This window comes from Elgaria multicarinata, chromosome 2, assembly GCF_023053635.1.
Source record: "Elgaria multicarinata webbii isolate HBS135686 ecotype San Diego chromosome 2, rElgMul1.1.pri, whole genome shotgun sequence".
In the NCBI taxonomy this organism is placed as follows: Eukaryota; Metazoa; Chordata; class Lepidosauria; order Squamata; family Anguidae; genus Elgaria; species Elgaria multicarinata.
In genome coordinates this window covers 85,784,771-85,805,061 of record NC_086172.1, presented here as the reverse complement: position 1 = coordinate 85,805,061, position 20,291 = coordinate 85,784,771, and the positions used below count along the sequence as shown (strand labels likewise).

At 41.9% G+C, this 20,291-nt stretch overlaps 1 protein-coding gene across 1 annotated transcript in view; it reads right to left on the bottom strand.

Moving 5' to 3' along the window:
- RASSF7 (Ras association domain family member 7) overlaps nt 1–19,787 on the bottom strand; it is a 106,827-nt gene extending 87,040 nt beyond the window's left edge. Inside the window, exon 1 of the mRNA XM_063117090.1 lies at nt 19,722–19,787. The gene's annotated coding sequence lies outside the window, so the exon portion shown is untranslated. The remainder of the gene's footprint in view (nt 1–19,721) is intronic.
- Between the last annotated feature and the right edge of the window lie 504 nt (nt 19,788–20,291).

Here is a 20,291-nt window from a genome sequence, read left to right as displayed (position 1 = left end):
GGGCAGACTCCCAATTTGAAGGGCCCTCAGGGACATGCACACTAATTGGACCCCTCTGATGCTGGTTCAGGGGCACTTGCAAATAGCCACAAGGTACCATTTTAAATTCCCCACAGTTCCCTGGAACACTATATTGCAGCATTGTGGGACAACTGACCAATACAGCCACCTGCTGCAGGGAGGGCAAAGGGAGGTCAGCACTGGTGGGCCTTGCTGTGGCCCAATATTTGCCAAAGTGTGCAGAGTTCTGGACTTGCTCTGCTTTTTAAATAAAGATATTCCTGGTGATTGCTATGAATTTTCAGAAGAGAGTTGGCTTTATGTGATTACTCCACCATTCAGCTTTATTGGATGACCCCGGATTCTAGTATTATGACAGAGGGAGAAAAATGTCTCCCTCTCCACACCATGCATAGTTGTATACATCTCTATCACGTCCCCCTCCCCTTATTTATCTTTTTTCTAAGCCAAAAAAGCCCCAAACATTGTGATGGTTCTTTGCGTTTTATGCTGTCTGGTGCCCTGACGTCTGATATGAATAATAAAATGTTTTAAACAAACGAACACCAGCTCTGGAGACGAGAGAAAGTGATGACAAATATTTGTCATTGAGTGGCTGCTGAATTCTGCTCCAGATGGAATTTGGCAGTGAAACAACAGTTCTATTCATGGAGTAATGACAAAAACAAACAAACTAGAACTTACCAGAAGCCCGTGCTGCCCCATCACTGTTCAAAAGACTCCCATAATATGCTAGGTCTTGGTGCAAAGGTGCAGGAAGGTTTCACTACAGCAGGGGTGAGGAACCTCAGGCCTGCCAAATCTGGCCCTTTTGAGGTCTCAGTCCAGACCTCTGGAGTTCCCCAGGTGGCAACATCCCCTTTCCCTGGCCATATCTCTTTGCTCTGACCACCAATCATTTGGTAGCTTTTCAAGATACATGGAGTAGTTTACTTCATACTCCCTCACCCTTTCTTCGCCAGTAGTCCTCCTGCCCAACCAGGCAGGTATCTCAGCTTCCTTTGTGGCGGAAATAGAGATTGCTTGAGAAGAACAGAGCAACAACAGCATTTTTGGCCACTCTTGCCAAGCAGCACTATAGGCGATCACCGTAACCCATGCTGGCACGATAGACACCACGGTAACCCACCATAGGTAAAATAACCCTTACTGCAGACTGTGGGTTCTCAGGGTGGCTTATTTGGGGGAAATAACCCATCGTAGTGGGGAGGGGGACATCTCACAGACAAAACACTAATCCATCATGGGTTGTTCTGGAAAATAAACCATCATAGTTTAGCATGTTGTGTGAACCCAGGCTTTATCTATCACCTCTCATGATCTACTTGTACCTGGTGGTAAAGTTGCTACCTCTTAATGTGGGATTTATGCTGATGGCCATTATAACTTCTTGTGGCAATCAGTTCCATAGCTTAATTATGCATTTCATGAAGAACCTCCTTAAGTTCTCAACATGATGAATTTTTCATCTTAATTCTCTCTGCCCCAGTCATAATCCTATAAATCTCTATTATGTTCTTCATCAAGCATCATTTTCATGACTAAAGATCCCCAACTTTGTAACCTTTTCTACATCTACAATATGATCCAGCCCCTAATCATTATGGTCTCCCTTCTCAGCTTTGCTATATGGAAGGGCAAAGGGCTAGCTGCAATATGAGAGAGGAATTAGCATCAGAGATCAAGGTGCTATGAGCTAGGAAAAGGTTTGGTTTTTGTGCTTTTGTAGCAATCCTTGGAGATGTTAGGCCTACCGCTTGTGTGCTGGACCCTTGATGTCTTATAAAGGCAGCTTGGGGGTGGGGTGAGAACTGGCTGAGTGGATATTCCCCCTCCTCCCTCCCAATCCCCTTTCCTTTTGTGTCATGTCTTTTAGATTGTAAGCCTGTGGGTAGAGACTGTCAAGAAATACTTTTGTTAGCCGCCATGAGAGCCTTTGTTGGCTGAATGGTGGCATAAAAATCCTTAAATAAATAAATAAATAAGGATAGTGGTGAACACCTCTCTATGGCAAGGTGTGATTCTGTCTTGCCTAAAAGAGGCGGAGGTAATCCCTTTGTTTAAAAAAACACCCAAAAAACCTCCCTGAATCCCATTGTACTGGATAATTTCCAGCCAGTCTCCAATATTCCATTCTCAGCTCCAGAGTTTTTGGATGATGCAGATTATCTAGATCCATTTCAATCTGGCTTCAGACCTGGTTATGGGACAAAGACTGCTTTGATCGTCTTGGTGGATGGTTATGATTTACACGGGGAACTGAACAGAGGGATAGGGATAGGCGAACACATGATGTTTGAGCTTGCCAAGATTTTCCAAACATCAACTCGCTGCTTGCCTCCCCTTGATTTGTGCTTGCATTTGTGAGAGCTGTTCGTTTTGTGCAAACAGGAAAATAGCACAAAATGAGCAGTTGTTGAACATGAATCTTGTGCAAACAGTTCCATAATCTGTGTAGATTTCAAAAATTGTTCTAATTTCCCCCATAGACCAAAGCATATTTGAAATGTGCAGATTTCAGAATGTTGTACATTTTTCAAGTATACATTTTGTGAGTGGGAATTTACGGACATTTTTGGAGAAAATGCGCTCCCATTCACAATTGTGTTTGGGATTGCAAATGGAACATTTTCGAGTGATGTGTGTACTGAAACAAAATTCTCATACATCCCCACAGCTGGACCTCTTGGCAGCTTTCAATGCCATGGACCATGGTATCATTCTGGGGTGTCAGTCTGAGATGGGATTAGGAGGCACTGTTATATGGTGGCTCTGGTCTTTCTTGGAAGGGCATTATCAGAAGGTGGTGCTGGGGGATTCCTGTTTGACATCTTGGCTGCTGGCCTGTGGTGTCCCTCAGGGTTCAGCCTGAAAGACCACCTTGTCCCATACAAGCCAGATGGGGTCTTAAGAATTTCAGGAGGCCCTCCTTTCAAGACCACCAGCTTCAGATGCACATTTTGTGGCGATTTGAGAGAGGGCCGTCTTGGTGAACTCCCTGTCAAGGAAGAGTATGTTCACTCCCTTTCCGCTGTCAAGGAAGAGTATGTTCACTCCCTTCCACTGGCAAGCAAATATCTTTTTTATTCAAGCAGGCCTTTGGCACGCAAGCAGGTCTGTTGGGTTAGATGTGGTTTTTCTTCTGTTATTGTGTTTTAAATTGTTTTAATAGATTTGTTTTATCATTGCTTTAATCAAATTTTATCTATGGTTGTAAGTTGTCTTGAGTGTCATTTTTTCTTGGGAGATAGGTAGAGTACAAATCAAATAAATAAATAAAATAATAAAATAAAACACCGGCATTCTGGAATTGATCAGGACATGTTTTTAATAAGAAGATAGAAAGGCAGGGCCATGATTTGGCCGGTATAGAATATCTTAACAGAGAGGAAATAATAATAAAAAAAGAGGGTGGGTTGGGCTTTGTGAGAAGAATATTTCCACTCATGTACAACAGCAGTCTACCCTGAACCTCTGAGATAGAGTGGGATATAAATCTATATAGATAAAGATAAAACCATTACATCAATCAATAAGGTAAGGTTCCAATTGCCCCAACACCCTGTGTGGGAGAGAACTCAATTAGGGTGCTTTTAGATGACTTCTGTGTTGTCTGAAGAGATTTGATCCTCTCCAGTTGTGCAGTCTAATCTATGCACGTTCACTTAGAATCAAGACCTGAGTTCAATCGGCCTTACTTCATAGTAAATTTGCTTAGGATTGCACATTTTTGCACCAACACTTGCACTGCATTGACTGAGAATATGGGGCCTTAGTCCAAACAAGATCACCACTGAGATGAATATGGTCCTTTTTACAACTTTCAAGGGGTTTTACTTATACAGATAGGATAAAACTATTCAAACCACCTCCTTAAGGATCAGTGCTTCTTTCCCTGTTTATTGACAGAATCTCCCTTTGGGGCACACAGCATCGGTCCTTCAGGCAATGGTTCTCTGGAAAGCAAATCTGCAGCTCTGTAGACAAGCAAAAACCAGCTGAACCAGAGGGTGGGAAGTGGGAAAGGAGATAAAATGTCAAGAACTGAAAAAAAAGTGGCGGTGAAGTTTCTTGGGATCTATTTTAACAGCATCTTCATCCAAAAACCGCTCAATCCATCATTGACTTAAGCATCTGTTTGACAGGCAGAGTGGCTTGGGACAATTATTTCCCAGCCTTGCTGAATACGTAATATGAAAGAAAGGATGCAATAAATACAGAGCATTCATGAGTAGTTCCCCAGGGCACAGGACAATGTTCTGCTCATAAAAAGCTGGTGTTTGTCTCCCTGTCACATTTGGATGAGCAATCAAGAGAGAAAGAACACCCACAAGATGCCATTACTTCTTTCTTTTGATCGCATTATCAGCATCATTTGCGCATGTACAATCAGCAAAAATAGGGTGGCTAAATCACTACGGCCACAATCCAGAGGAATCTTTTAGGTTCATACAAGCCCTTCTGCTCATGCAGCCTTTTGCTATACACACCAAGTGGATGTTGTTGTCTGAACAACAGCAGCACCCTCTTCCCTTGACCCATGGAATTTTACAGGGTGTCCAGATGTCATCTTCAATTTGTAGCCCTCCTGTGCTTTTCTACCCACTTCTTCCATCTTTTTCCTTACCAGAAAAAAATCAGTAAAGGAAGAAAAGACTGAATAGCTGCACAAGGCCTTTTGGTTGTTAGCACAAGGAGCTTTCTGTTTGAATGCACCTTTGATATACCCTAACCTAGTAAAAAACATTTATTTATTTATTTATTTATTTATTTATTTATTTATTACATTTCTATACCGCCCAATAGCCGGAGCTCTCTGGGCGGTTCACAAGCTCTTTGGGCGGTTCACAAAGCTCTCTGGGCGGTTCACAATTGGCTTGCTAATAATTGGCTTGCTCTAGGAATACATAGCGTAGTTGTGTTCTACAAGATGCTATACTTCTATCTGACAAATACATTATTAAAATAACATCTTGGAGGTTATTTCCCTGCTGCATTACAAAAGTAACAGGAAAAGCCATTAGTGTAGGTCTTTGAACTTATGCCACAATATTTTCCAATCGAAAAAATAAAAATAAGAACATAAGAAGAGCCATGCGGGATCAGACTAGGGGACTATTTAGTCCAGCATTCTGTTCACACGGTGGCCAACCAACTGCCTGCGGGAAGTAAGACATGAAGCAAGACAGAAGTAAGACATGAGTGAAACAGCACCATCCTGCTCAGGTTCCCCAGCTACTGGTATACAGATGAATACTGTCTCTGATAGCATTATCCTCCATGAGCTTGTCTAATCCACTTTTAAAGTGACCCATGGCCATCACTATATCATGTGGTAGCAAATTCCATAGTTTAAGATGGTTCCCGTTTTGCAGGTAAATATAACATGCACAGAAGGATTTCAAGAGGAAGGAATTGTCATAGTGCCTTTGCTGGGTTCTCCAGGTTCTAACACACTCTTATGATCTTAAGCATAATATCATCATCACTCAGAATTATTATGATGTGTTGTTGTAAACTGGATCTCACAATGCACCAGCCTAAATATATTTGCCAGTACTGGATTTTATTTTATTTATTGACCAATTATGGAGTCTATACAAGTTTATAACATAAAATGTAATGTGTGAAGTTACACTAATGGAACTCCCAGACCCTACCAAACTATATTTTGGATTTGGATTTCTTCAAGCCTGCTTTCCTCAGCCTTAAGAAGCTAGTGTTTATCTGCCTTTTGTTTGCTTGGGGAACTCCCACATGAAATATTTGTGTGTGGGGGTGGGGTGGGGGTCACTAGATCACATCTATTTTGACATAAGTTAAGAGGAAATTGCCAGAAGGATTCACAGCATCTTGACAGCTTTAGCAACATGGGAGTCTATTCCTGCTGCACCAACCTATTTCTTCAGGTGCCTTGAATAACAGAAAGATCCTGAGTTTGCCCAGATGTATTAAAATAAAAACATGAAGTTTAGGACTCTAAACTTTAGTATTTAGATAGGTGTTCTCTCTGCCTACCCCCGCCCCCTTCTCCATCTGGGTTGTCTCACAGAAGGTGTCAAACAAAGGGAGTTTAAGAGGTTGTTTATTTGGCAGATATATTGTAGTTATTGGCCTTTATTAATTTTAATGCTGTAAATCTTCTGCAAAAATGAAACATACTATTATAACAACAAAGTCAAGGAGAACACTGAGAGGACAGTGGTGTCTTTATTTATTACAGCAGGGCCTATTTAGAAAAGGAAATTCTCTGTTGTATTACTACCTACATTCCACTTGCAACATAGTTTTAACCCCTGTTGTGTGACTTTGTGTTTTGACTTCTGCTGCTGTGTGACTTTGTTATTTCTTCTGTATACAGGAGAATACTAAGCAATGAAAAGATAAAATGGAACACTGCTTATGTAACTCAGCATTAGACACAGCCCTTATGGCAAAGCCACTCTTTCCTACTAACATAATCATCTTGTGAATGTAACTAAGTCAGTTTGCAGGTTTACACATTAGTTAGCACTTGTGTTGAGCTTTTCATCGTGGAAGCATTTTCACAAGTATCTAATTAACTGATCTGCACTATTCCTTTGTTTATTGTATACTCGTGCTGTGGGGGGGGGGGAGTGAAGCACAACAAAACAGAGCAGCTTGCTCAAGGGCAGAGTGAGGAGGCGTCGTTTTGCAAAGCCAGAAGACTCAGCAGTTCTTGGCTTCCAGTTCAGCACACTTGTTCACACCACTATATATGTCAAACGTACAAAATGAAGAGATTCATAAACTCAGGCTTGTCCATTAGTTGGTTCCAGCTCTTATAAGCTTGAGTAAAGCATAGTCATTGAAGAATGAATACAACATAGGGAAGGAAATAAATATCATGTAGTGCTGCTATACAAGATAAAGTTTCTTTTTTAAGCTTACATAGAATATTCAGGGGTAGGCAACTGGAGCCCTCCACATGTTTCGGATTATAACTCACATTATCCCTGACCATTGGGTGGGGCTGATTGGAGTTGTAGTCCAAAACATCTGGAGGGCATCAGGTTGCCTACCCCAGTTGATTTCGTATGTATCCAAATTGTATTATTCCCTTAACAAAACAAACAAAGAAATAGTCTTGTCTTTTAAAAACCAGCCCAGCCTGTTGTATGAGGTGGGGGGGAAAGAATGCCCCCTTTGTCTTTTAATAATCAAGCAAAGCAGAAGAGGCCTCAGTAAAGAACTGCAAAGCGTGGATCAATTTACTATAGCAGTCGGGGTGCCAGATTCACCTGATTGATTGAATGGCCACTAGTAGCAGTTCTTCAGTGCTCTCACACTTCTGTTCCTAGTCAAGTGGCTGCAGTGTTCTATGGGGTTTTTTTAAGGGAAGAGGAAGATGGTTTAATTTGTTTTTAACTGTGTATATTTATTGTTTTATACTGTATGTTTTTATCTGTACGCCGCCCTGAGATCTTAGTGATATAGGGCGGGATATAAATATTTTAAATAAATAAAATAAATAAATAAATAAATAAATGTGATTTAAAGAGTCATTTCTGCAAAGACAACAACAAGCAGATAGTTGAATTTCCTTCCCTGTGAGCACACCATGCCCACAAAATTAGTGTAGCCCAAAAAAGAGGTCAGATTTGCATAAAAATGGCATAATTCAAAATTTACATAAAATTTGAATTTATATGTATAGATGCAAATTTAGACATAATTACTATTATTTAAATAGAATTCCAATACTTCTCATCAGCGTGCTCAGTCTGCTGTCTAAGTGCTAAGTGATGATGGGCCATGTCAAAGCTTCTTTCTGCTCTTCCTTCTTGTAGTTCTTTATCTTTATTATTATATTTATTTGTTTGTTTACAAAATTTGTATACCTCTCCGTTTCAGAAAAAGATTCCAAAGCGGTGAACATAAGAATTAAAACAGTAAAAGATACAAACACTAAAATCAAAACACCATTATTATACTAAAAAACACAGAATGCCAATAAAAACCTTGGCTGTCAGTCAAAGAATGCTTCCTAGAATAAGATTATTTTCAAGAGGTGCCGGAAACAACACAGTGTTAGCGCCTGCCTGACCTCCAGGGGCAAGGAGTTCCACAGAAACAGGGCCACCACGCTGGTGGACTCCAATCAGGCCATAGGTCCATGTGGAACCATCAGGACCATGCCCTCTGACAACCTCAGTGACCGCGCAGGTTGTTAAGGGAGGAGGCGCTGTCTCAGGTATCGTGGTCTCAAGTTGTTTAGGGCTTTGTACAGTAGTACCAGAACCTTAAACCTGGCACAGTAGCAAATAGGCAGCCAGTGCAGCTCCCTTAGCAAAGGAGTTCTTGTTGAAAAGGGGCAGCTCCCAACAACAGCCAAACTGCTGCGTTCTGCACTAGCTATGGCTTACGGAGCAGCCTTAAGGGCAGTCCCACATAGAGCACACTGCAGTAATCCAGTCTTGAGGTTACTGCCTTTACCACTGTGGCCAAGCTATTCCTGTGCAGAAGAGTCTGTAGTTAGCAAACCAGCCAAAGCTGGTAAAAGGCACCCCAAGCAGAGGTGGCCACTTGGGCCCCCAGCAATAATGATGGATCAAGCAGTAGCCCCGAACTATGAACCTGATCTTTAAACCCGACTCGGACTGCACAGCCATTGAAATACAGGCCTGTCCTCTGTAAAGTAGAGGACACCTGACCACCTTATAAATGGATCCTGACGAAAAGCTCCAGTCCAAATGCATTAAAATTCCTCTCTCATGCATACCGCAAGGTGAAACACTTGTACTAGAAGGATGACCAGCAGACATGCTTATTTGTTGACCTGTTGTGAGGATTGTGGTGTTCATATTTGTGTCTTTTAAAGTGGTTTAAAGTGTAGTGTCAGAACCTTAAATACTAGGTTTGAATGGAAATCTTGTTCCAGCAAGGCAAACTGACATATATGGTAGGAAATTTGCTGAAAATCTATGAAAATTTACAGGGTTGGCACCTTTGCTAGCTAATTTCTCCTGATCACAATATGAAGCAGAATCTTAGCTCTTATTTTTCTTTATCTTCCTACAAAGTGGAAGCAGATTTTAGATTCAGAGCAGGAATTTGGGATGAATTTATCATGCACTTTTCATTTCCTCTGGAAGCCACTGGGAATTGGGGGATCAACGGTCATCTAAGTTCATCCAGTGAAACTTCTTAGGCATGCTTGAGGATGACAGAAGCCAAAGAAGCCTGCTGGGGCTTGAAGCACTGTAGGTATGGAGGTTGCAGATGCAGAAGGTGGAGTTTGCAACATAGTTTTGCAGATTACATGTTCTGCTGCCAGCATCTGTTTATGATGAAAACATTAAGAGGAAATGTGTTTTGTATTAGAGCAGCCTTCCTCAACCTGGGGCGCTCCAGATGTGTTGAACTACAACTCCTAGAGTGCCCCAGCCAGCTCTGGCTGGGGCATTCTGGGAGATGCAGTCCAACACATCTGGAGCGCCCCAGGTTGAGAAAGCTGTATTAGAGCAACCGTCAGGGTCTGTAGAGGGGGAAATGTGTGGCTGGGAAAAAGCAAATGATCACCATATCTGGGGTCCAGTTACTCAGCTTGGCTAACAGTGCAATCTTAAGCAAATTTACTCAGAATTATTATTATTATTATTATTATTATTATTATTATTATTATTATTATTGCATTTTTATACCGTCCAACAGCTGAAGCTCCCTGGGCGGTTCACAAAATCCCACTGAATTCAACTGGACTTACTTTTGAATAAATATGGACAGATCACACTTTCAGGCTAACAATCCTTTAATATTAGACTTGATCTTGTTTTGACATTTTTATTTATTTTTTGTCTTTCCTTGTACAGGTGGTTTGGCTGGTGCTGAGCTAAAACAAAGAGGCACATCTCTTCAAAAACACACACACAAACAAACACAATTTGCAAAGGAGTGAATGTCAGGGTAAAGGAATGTCATAGCAGGCACTCCCTCAAATTTGGATGTGTAGCCAAATGTGCATTCCAATTAAAGCAATGCATCTGGATGCACATCTAAATATAGCTGTTGTTCCTTTGCACCACATTACTTTCAATGGGATGCACACTTGGATAAACAGAAGTGAAGGAACATCAACCTGTTTGTCTCAGCAGTGGGAATGAATTTCCTTTTCTTGTCACCTCACGTGCCAGGCATTAAAAAAAAATGTGTGAAAGAGTGGAATGTAAGGAATTGGTCACGAAATCTTGTGCACCCTCTAAAATAGCAATTGCCCTTCACAAAAATTTGGTGCAGCACTAGATTTGGTTCACTTGACTGAGCTCTTCTTGTTGTACAAACTAAGCCATTTGTTAAAGGAACAGAGCTGGGCATCTTGTTCACTCTCCTGGTACATTACAATTGCATTGGGGCCCTTTTAAGTGAGGGATGGGTAGCGTTCAGGTTTGTCAGATCTACTTAATTTTTTCCTAGAACCCCAGGATCCATCAACCAGAACCAGACACAAAAGAAATACAGTTAGAGCTAATGAAGAGGTGCCAATGAGCACATTCTGAGCCCAGGAACATGTTTTCAGAACTGAACTGAGCTCACAGTCCTTTCACACAGAAATCCATTCCTGGTTGGGGTAACAGCAACAACCTAATTTAGATTGAGGGGTGAGAGAAATCATTTGGTTGTTGCTTTGGTTAAACATTTGGGACGCCTATTTCACCCTGTTTTAAGTGAAAGTCAGTTTATAAATACAAAATTAAATACACCTAGAATTTTGGCAGTTAATTTATAGGGAAGTGAGTATGGATTTGCCTCTGTGCATGGATGATTCTCTCGGAAGGAAGTTCAAGTAGATGCTCTTCCATCAAGCCCACAGGCAGCTGCCTTTTTAAAACTATGCCTGCACCAATACGCATATACACTATTTTATTTTCATTTTCCTCACTGGCCCAAAATGATCTTTGCTCATTCCCATATATACATAGGCAAGATGTATACGCGAAGGGGTGTATACAAGCACAAATTCAACACACACTAAGAACATAGCTCTTTATGACAATGGCCAGAAAGACAATGTCCATGCTAATCATGTAATACAGCTAGAACATAGTGGCAGGTAATAGGATATGATGAAAAACTCCTGGTGCAGCTGCAGTATGGACATAACTAACGAGAACTGCACATCTTAATATTCAACAATAACACAAAGCCTATACTTCAATTTGCTTAGTTGTAACAGTGGGCCTGTTCAGATGACACTTCAGGCTCTGTGGTTAGCGAAACTGTGGTTCTCTGGGGTTAGCACTAACCACAAGCTGTGCTGTTGCACACAATACTTTTAAGCTACGGTTAGAGCCACTAATCCTGCTGCAGATGGTCCAAATATGGTTAGTGAGTGAGCAGGGTTTAGCAAAATGTATTGCACAAGACACATTACACCCTGCTGCTTAACCAAAAGTCTTAAACAGCAGGGTTTAATGTGTCTTCTGAATAGGCCCAGTGGATGTTTATTTGAAATGATGTTTTCAGAAGCATATACTATAAGGCTGCAACCGTAAGAACACTCCATAGGAAATAAATCCTGTTGAACTCAGTAGTATTTTGTTATAAGCCACCTTCTGAGGGCCTCTGCCCTGAAAGGCGGCCAAAAAATGTTTTAAATAAAATAAATAAATCAAATAAAGTGCTATCTCAATTCCTTGAAGGGAGAAGGAACAAGCTTCCTTTAAGCTACAACATTTCTCTAAGACTTAGATTCTGCAAACCTCTTGCATTATACTTCTGGGAGAACAACCAATAAAATGGAAATTAATGTCTGACTATGGGCAACAAGCACAAACATTTGTACAAGGCAAAACCTGGTGTTGAGAAATCTGAAGTAATGTGCTATGCCACCCAGAAGAATGTCTGCCCTGGGATAACTATGACTATTAACAGCCGCATTCTGTCTAACATTTTGTGTACTCATTTGCTATGGCCACATAGAGCTCCATCACACCTACTCTTTCCCCCCTGCTTTGAGTCTGCGTTTCCCCCCTCCATTTCCTTAGCGTGTCTAGTGCTGAGCACGTTCACATCTGTGCATTGCTGCGCCTCTTCAGCTCATGTATCTTTTTACCTGTATCGCTACTGTGCTGGTGAAATCTCCCGCCCGACCCCTACGTTCTCCTTCCCCCTGCAGTTAATTTTTTATATATTTTATATATTTTTATTTCTGTGCAAATACGATAGTATGGCAGCCTGAAACTAAACAATTACAGTAAAACAACACACTATGCTTCCCCCTAAGATCATATTAAACAATATAAGTAAAGAGGAAGTATTACAATTAGTTTTTGGAGAAGTTTGTGGACAATGTCAGCAAGGCAACTGGAAGCCGACATTGTTCTGGTCAAGAAACCTAGACTCAGGCGTAAGAACCATAGAGTTGAATGGGACCGAGTCCAGGCATGGGCAGCGGCAGCCTTGCTCACCTTCTCCATGGGTGTTCGGGTGCCTTCTCTCCCTCCCCCTTCATGGTTGAGCAGTTGAGCAGAGAACAGCCCCATGCTCCTCTTTTGTCAGCAAGACTGCCCTTCAGTACACATGCCCCCGACAAAAAACAGGATGGTCCAATATAACACAAGGACAGCAATACACAGGATGGAGGAGTGGCTTTATTGCACACGGAGGGGGGGGGAAACGGACTTTCTCTGCTCCAAAATAAGATGGAAAAGGCAGGGGAAGAGGCAAGATGAGCACAGGACAGTACCGCACTGCAAAAACACATACCAAGCATGGAGAGAATCTGATAAATCCCTGGTGTGATGGAGCTCATAATTAGATCACACCATCTGAAGTTCTAGGTTTTCTATATTTATTTCTGAGCTTGAGAAATCTATTTACTCACTGCAAACAGGATTGCACTGGAAAGAATATCTATGGAATTGAAAAGATTATTTTACAAAGCTCTTGTAGTTGCAAACAGAACCTTTCAAGCAAGGACTGGCCAATGTTTGTTCCAAATTCAGACATAGTTACTAAAACATCCCAATTAGCACTTCAGACATCTTTTGGGGTAACATCCAATTAACCTGGTTTCCCCCAATCCCACTAGTTCATCATTGGCAATTATACCCTTATCTTGCACATCACTGCATTCTAATCAATCTTGCTACAAATGTACAACCGTTACCACAAGTAATCAATAGCATATATCATCATTAAACTATCCTGAAGGTAATTTAGTACTAATCATACCATTATTGCACTGATTGCCTGTAGAAGTCATATCGAACAAACAAGCAAACAAACAACAGAGTGCAAAATTACAAAAAAACAATCTTTAGTCTGCCTAAATTAAATCAAACTCAATTGCTGAACAATAGTATTTTATTGCATATTGTTGGCAGGCTGCTTGGCATGAAAGCTTGGAAAACATTATTCCCGGTATTTTCTGTGACATGGTGCTGTTCAGCCTGACACCCGGTGTAAAGTCAAACCTGAAGGGGGCTCCTCCAGCTGGAATGGGTAAAAAGGCCCAAGCAAGCAATCACGCCATGAGGTCATTAGCACCTGATCCAGTAGTCAGGACAGAAACTCATCACTGTGCCTTAATCAAGCCACTCCAAGCTAAATGTCTCGTGATTAGAATAGGTGCTGTAATCAGGATATAGGCCTGAATACACCACAAGAAAAGAGTCACATACTTCCAAAGTACTGTGTAATTAGTGATTAGTCGGGTGGTGAGGCATAGGTCTCCCATCCTTAAGCACACCACTCTCAGAGATATGCTGACTTGATTAGATTTAGTCCACCCTATTGAAACTCCAGGACGCTCTATCTGAAGTCATTGTCTTTTGTCTACTTTGTCTAAGTTTGGTCCAGAACTTTTTGTCCCTTGGGCCCTTGGTTTAAACTCTATAAGAAGCCAGGACTCCAAGGCTCAGTGTTACTGGCCTTCCTAAAGGTTGATACCCTATGGGAGTCTTCAGACGGGCATTTTTTCATGCAATCATCATGAGCTTTACATGACACCATTGCCATGCAGTTGTTGTCTCATGTCTTCCCCCGCTTTTTGGGTGTTATTTTGCTATGGGGAAAATATGTTATTTTTGGCATTCATGTGATGAAACTACCATCGTTTCCCTGTGTAATCCTTCCATCATGCTATGTCCTGCTTTGTGTGGGCAGGAGTCGGGCGGAGCAGCGTTGTCATCAGTGTCTCCTCTGTACCTGCTTGGCTCCGTATTTCAGGAATGCCTAAGCAGGGGGGGCAATGAGGAGGGGATGGTGGTTGCAATGGACATCACATATAACCCGCTTCCATTTAATCCCCCTACTCAAATGAGAAAAGTGTTAATGTTGCTTTTAGAGCATTTTCAGACTGCAGGGAAATCGCATGGCTGGGAAGCGTGGTCATAGCTGCAAAGATGCTCTTACAGGGACTATTTATTTATTTATTTATTTATTGCATTTTTATACCGCCCAATAGCTGAAGCTCCCTGGGCAGTTCACAAAAACTAAAACCATTCAAAATATAAAACAAATAGTATGAAAACATGATATAAAATACACATTAAAAAGTGATTAAAAACAATGCTGATTTGCACATGGGATTGGGGGAGGCAGACCTCTGAAGATGCAGATTTCTGAACTTGCAATGGGATGGGGGCTGCTCTGCATGTGCCTCCTGGAAAACGTTTAGCCCTTTCTATTCAGTCCCCATGCACACACAAAGGAGAGAAATGTAACCCCCTTCAACACAACCCCCATCCCAGTGTATACACAAATGAGAAAAATTTTACTGTTGCTTTTACAGGGACATAACTGACTTGCAAGGGGTGGGGGAGGATCTCCAATGATGCAGACTTCTGAACTTGGGAGGAAGTGTTTCGTTTCATGCTGAGAGAGGGGAGGGGCTGCGCCAGAGGGGTGGACAACCGATAACACCCTGCCAGGCTCCACCCACCTTTGCAAATGGCATATAGTGTTATGCATTAAAAAGGCTGTATAAAGACCCTGTTTAAATCCCCAAAAGAATCCAGAACAGGAAGAAGCAGTTTCTATCTTGTATGCTTAGCATGCTTACATTTGTTTGTGATATCTGAACTGACTGCATCCACCCTGGAGTTCATATAGTGCCTATTACCAACCAGCTGATTCTCAAAGTAATTATTATGTATATTTTCATCCTTGTATATTAAGTAAAATAACCCCCTTCTGGAATAGAGTCGTGTGTGTGTGTATGAATTATTGGGGGGGGGGGGTAATTGCCAAGATGTGCCTCAACCGACATTAAAAGTTACTTTAGTCACACGTATTCCTGAATATGAGTACATTCAACAGCAGACCTGAGTAGGCTGTCTAAGGAGTAAAACAGAACAAAGACAAAGAGAGAAGCTGGTTCCATGTCAATAATTGGGGTGAAAATGTGTAGATGTAGACAAGCAGAATCTCACTAATATAAAACACACCTTCTGCACCATCAGCAATTTACTTTCTCTAAGGTGGTTCTACTCAACATCCAGAAATGTACATTATACTATTTTTGTACCAGATAGAAAATAAACAATAAAATACAATCCAATTGGACCATCAACACCTAGGTTTCCCCCCTCCCTTTTTTGGTATGCATTGCAATTTCCACCTCTGTTTCATTAACACATCAAGGGCTGGTCACTTTCACGTGTGTGCATTGTTGCACTATTTCACTTCATTTACCTTTTCATCTGTGCTGGCTCACACTTCCTGGTTTCGCCATCCCGTCCCATCCCGCACCTTCTCCTTCCCCCTCCAGTTCACTGGTTCTTGTAGTTGATGGACATTCTGATGGACGTGGGTGCCTCCCCACCCCTTGCTCTGGTTTTGTTGTCTAAAGTTTAGCGATTTAGCATTTCATCAGCTGAGCACCTCGTACAGCAGGCAAAAAAAAAAGAGGGAAGTTGAAACGGGTGGATGATAGAGCAATGACAGTGGGGGTTGGAGCAGCGAAAGTTCGTGCTGGAGAAGAACCGCCCCACCCTCCTCTTTCGTCAGCAAGACCATCCTTCAACACACATGCCCCCAAGAAGGGACAGTCTGCAACATAGCCCGGGGATGGCAATACATAGAGATGGAAGAGCAGTTTTATCCCATGTAGAGAAAAAACGCCGCACTTTCCTTGCCCTAGAAAAACAAGGAAAGTCGAGGGGAAGAGGCAAGATGATTACAGGACAGGGATGACGATGTGTGAAGGTCACAGGGCAAAACGGTAAACAAGGCAAGACAACAGTGCGATAAAACACTGCTGTGATGGAGCTCTCTGGAACCAATCTAGGCTATTACACTAGATTTCTGAGAGTGCTTAAGTTTGCACCTCAGTGTGCAGTCCTGTGTTACTCAGAACAATAGATCCACTAAAGTAAGGAAAGCAAACTATACGAATTTAAATTTACATTCTGGAAAGATGTCTCAATTTTTAACATTTTTTTACATTTTTTACATTATTTTACATTTTCTACAAGCATTGTTTTGGCTCTTCGACTTGCCTGCAATTCAGTAATACACTTGGAGCTTTCTTCAAATTAACTCTCAGCTTTTTACATGGCAACAGCTCTCAGCCCTTCACTACAATGTGCTCTTCTCCTTAACCAGTAATTCCCTGGTTTTAAATGAGCACCACCATCCCCCCACCATCCTTCCACTCGCCTCTCTGATGGCCTGAAGGAGAACAGAAGACAGCTTTGTGCTGACAGGTTTCTCTCTAGTACTCTCTAGTATTGAAGTACTGAGATTATTTTAGAAACTGTGCACTTCCTTATGCTTTATCATTTGTTTAACAGTCTTGGTTCAACTTCTAATTCTAGTTCTAATTCTAGCGTTTCTCTTATTACCAAGAGAAGAGTAAAAGCAAACAAGCAAACAAATATGATGCATTTTAAATGCTTTTATAAGGACCATGGTTGGAACAGTTTTCCTCTAAAGCTGTATCAAAATCATCTTATAACTACATGGAACACCTGCTCCTCTGGTTGACAATTTGGGACATCATTGCTGGATTGAGCTGAACAGCAGTTTCAGTCAGAATCCCAGAACTGCGCATTAGGCTACAATATACTATAAGACAGTGGTAAGCAACATTTTTGGGTTGTGGGCACATTTAACAATCTGAGAAACTGTCCTGGGCACCACCACAAAATGGCTGCCATGGAGGATGTGACAAAAGACAAGTAACCTGCTGAAAAGACTGAAAACAAGGCAGAGGTGGGCTCTGAACCAAAGACACTAAACGATACTTTTGAACCCACAGTTTTCCACACTATCAGAAACTTATTTCACAGCTGCAATTAAGAAAATGGTTTTTTGTATGTGTGTTTTTGTTTTTAAGTGGAAGGGCTATGCCACCCTGGCAGGCACCAATAAAGGTATCAGGGGCCATATTGCAGCCCATGGGCACCATGTGGCCTATACGCTGCTGTAAGGTCACTTGATGTAGAAAAGAAGGCTGCTGTCATATATGCACAGGGGTTAAATGACATAGTAGATCTTACTTGTAGGTAAACATACAATAGACTTCTGTTGTGACTTCCATTAAAAATGAATGAAAGTTGTTTCCAAGTCGATATATTTAGATCAGGATATCACAGCAAGATCCCAAACATGCTTACTCAGAGGTGAGGATGCCCCCTTAGAGCCAAAGCAGGTATTTATTTATATTTTTATTTATTTATTTATTAAACTTATATACCACTCCCATAGCCAGGGCTCTCTGGGCGGTTTACAGAAATTCTAAAATTGAGGTAAAAACAAGTATACAAAATTTAAAACTCTAAAACACAGAACATACATACATAAAGCATTAAAAACCGATTAAAAACTAAACATGTGGGTAATTAGGATGTGCCGCCATATGCCTGGGCAAAGAGGAAAGTCTTAACCTGGCGCCGGAAAGATAGCAGCGTTGGCGCCAGGCGAGCCTCATCGGGAGATCATTCCACAGTCTGGGGGCCACCACCGAAAAGGCCCTATCCCTTGTTGCCACACTCCGAGCTTCTCTCGGAGTAGGCACCTGGATGAGGACCTTAGATGTTGAACGTAGTGACTGGGTATATTCACGTCGGAAGAGGATTCCGTCAGGTATTGTGGTCCCAAGCCGTGTAAGGCTTTATAGGTCAAAACCAGCACCTTGAATTGGGCTCGGAAACATACAGGCAGCCAGTGCAAGCAGACCAGAGCAGGTGTTATATGGTTGAACCTTCTGGTTCCCGAAATCAATCTGGCCGCTGCATTTTGCACAAGCTGCAGCTTCCGAACCGTCTTCAAAGGCAGCCCTACGTAGAGCGCATTGCAGTAATCTAACTTGGAGGTTACCAGAGCATGGACAACTGAAGCCAGGTTATCCCTGTCCAGATAGGGGCGTAGCTGGGCCACCAACCGGAGTTTGTAAAAGGCACTCTGTGCCACTGAAGTCACCTGAGCCTCAAGTGACAATGATGGGTCTAAAAGAACCCCCAAGCTATGTCTTTGTTCAGATATAAAATGATGGGAAGGGGTGTATTATTATTATCATCACCACCATCATCTGGAGCAAGCAGGGGCAGAGAGCAAAGCCATCCTCCCTAGGGTGACCGTATGAGAAGGAGAACAGGGCTCCTGTATCTTTAACGGTTGCATGGAAAAGGGTATTTCAGCATGTGTCTTTTGTATGCATGCAGCAACTGGTGAAATTCCCCTCTTCATCACAACGGTTCAAGCTGCAGGAGCCCTGCCTTCTTTTGTATCTGGTCACTCTGGCTATACTTTAGCAGCTTTAACTGTTGTGATGAAGAGGGGAATTTCACTAGTTGCTGCATGCATACAAATGACACCCACTGAAATTCCCTTTTCTAAACTACTGCTAAAGATACAGGATCTCTGTCCTCCTTTTCATATGGTCAGCCTAACCTGTTCACTGCATTCCATTGCTTTAAACACTTTTCTCCCAGCCCAGATGTGAACCATGCTGGGGAGAAAAGTGTTTGAAGCAATGAAGTACAGAAGTTAAGGTGCATCTCTTTTTGTAAAATAAATAGACCCTTTCTATACATACAAACTGGTTTACATGTGAGTAGGACAAATGTACGCATAAATTTATGTGGCTGCACCATCATGTCTAGTTTGGCACTTGGATGCCCAAGTTTCCAATGATACTGAGAGAGATTTGAGACTGTCAGAAACAAGTTTCTTTTTCCATATTGAAAAGCCTGCAATCTTAAGCATGCATACTCGAAAGCAAATTCAGCTGAAATCAAATCAATGTATGTGTTTCAGATTGAGGTGTAAACCATGGACCTTTAAGCCATTTCTTATTCTACTTTGGGAAGTCATGGTTATACTATTGAATGTTAAACTGGTGTCTAAGCATCCAAGAAAAATGTAATGGCTGAACTGTAATTCACACATTTTATTTTTGATGAACAATGAGACAAAATACTGAACGCAGGGCCATGGCTTGCTTCCTCTCCTCTCACAGATGGGCATGTGAAGAAAGCTTTCCAAAATAATAATTTGCATAGATCTTTAGCCACAGGTGCAACTCCACAAAGCGTACCAGCATACTGGAAAAACACTGTGCTTAAAAAGCACAGGGCTACATAACTCTCATGCCTTAAGCAAGACGATCCAGCGAGAATCTGACAGGAATGATAACACTTCACTTGAAAATACTTTCAGCACACACACTCTCACACAAAACTATTTGCCATATAAAAGTCTGACCAGAAAAATAAACAAACAGCCAAAGGTACCTGAAGAAAGTCCCGCTGCCCAACGTGATGCGGTGTGCTGCTGATCTTTCTTCTGTCCGTGCTGCACTTTTCTGAGAGGCCAGGAAAGTATGGCTGACCTGCTTCTCGTTGCCACGGCCACCTAGGCTTTCAAAAAAGGAGCCAGTGACCAATCAGGCCTCAGGGCTGGAACGGCACTCAGCCCTGGGTCATGTGATGCTTCAGTGTCTGTGTGAGTGAAAAGCATGACAATATCCATAACGACCAAAGGGAGCTGTCTTTGTATGACTTCAACACTTCCCCCCCCCCCCCACACACACCCTGTCCCACTACGGGCCCTCATTACTAGAATCCTATTTAAGTTGTGCCACAAAGCTGCAGGGGTGTGGGTGATAAAAGTACCCATAAGAAGAGAATAGATAGGGCAGTTGAGTCAATACATTGGACCTACCTTATGCAGCTTCCCAAATTCTGATTTTAAAACATCCTCCTCCCTCTCCAAATCATTTCTCATCTACCTCTAACTGCTGCTTTCATGTGGAAAGTTACTGACTCAGCTAACCTGACCAGAAATGAAAGGGCAGTTACACA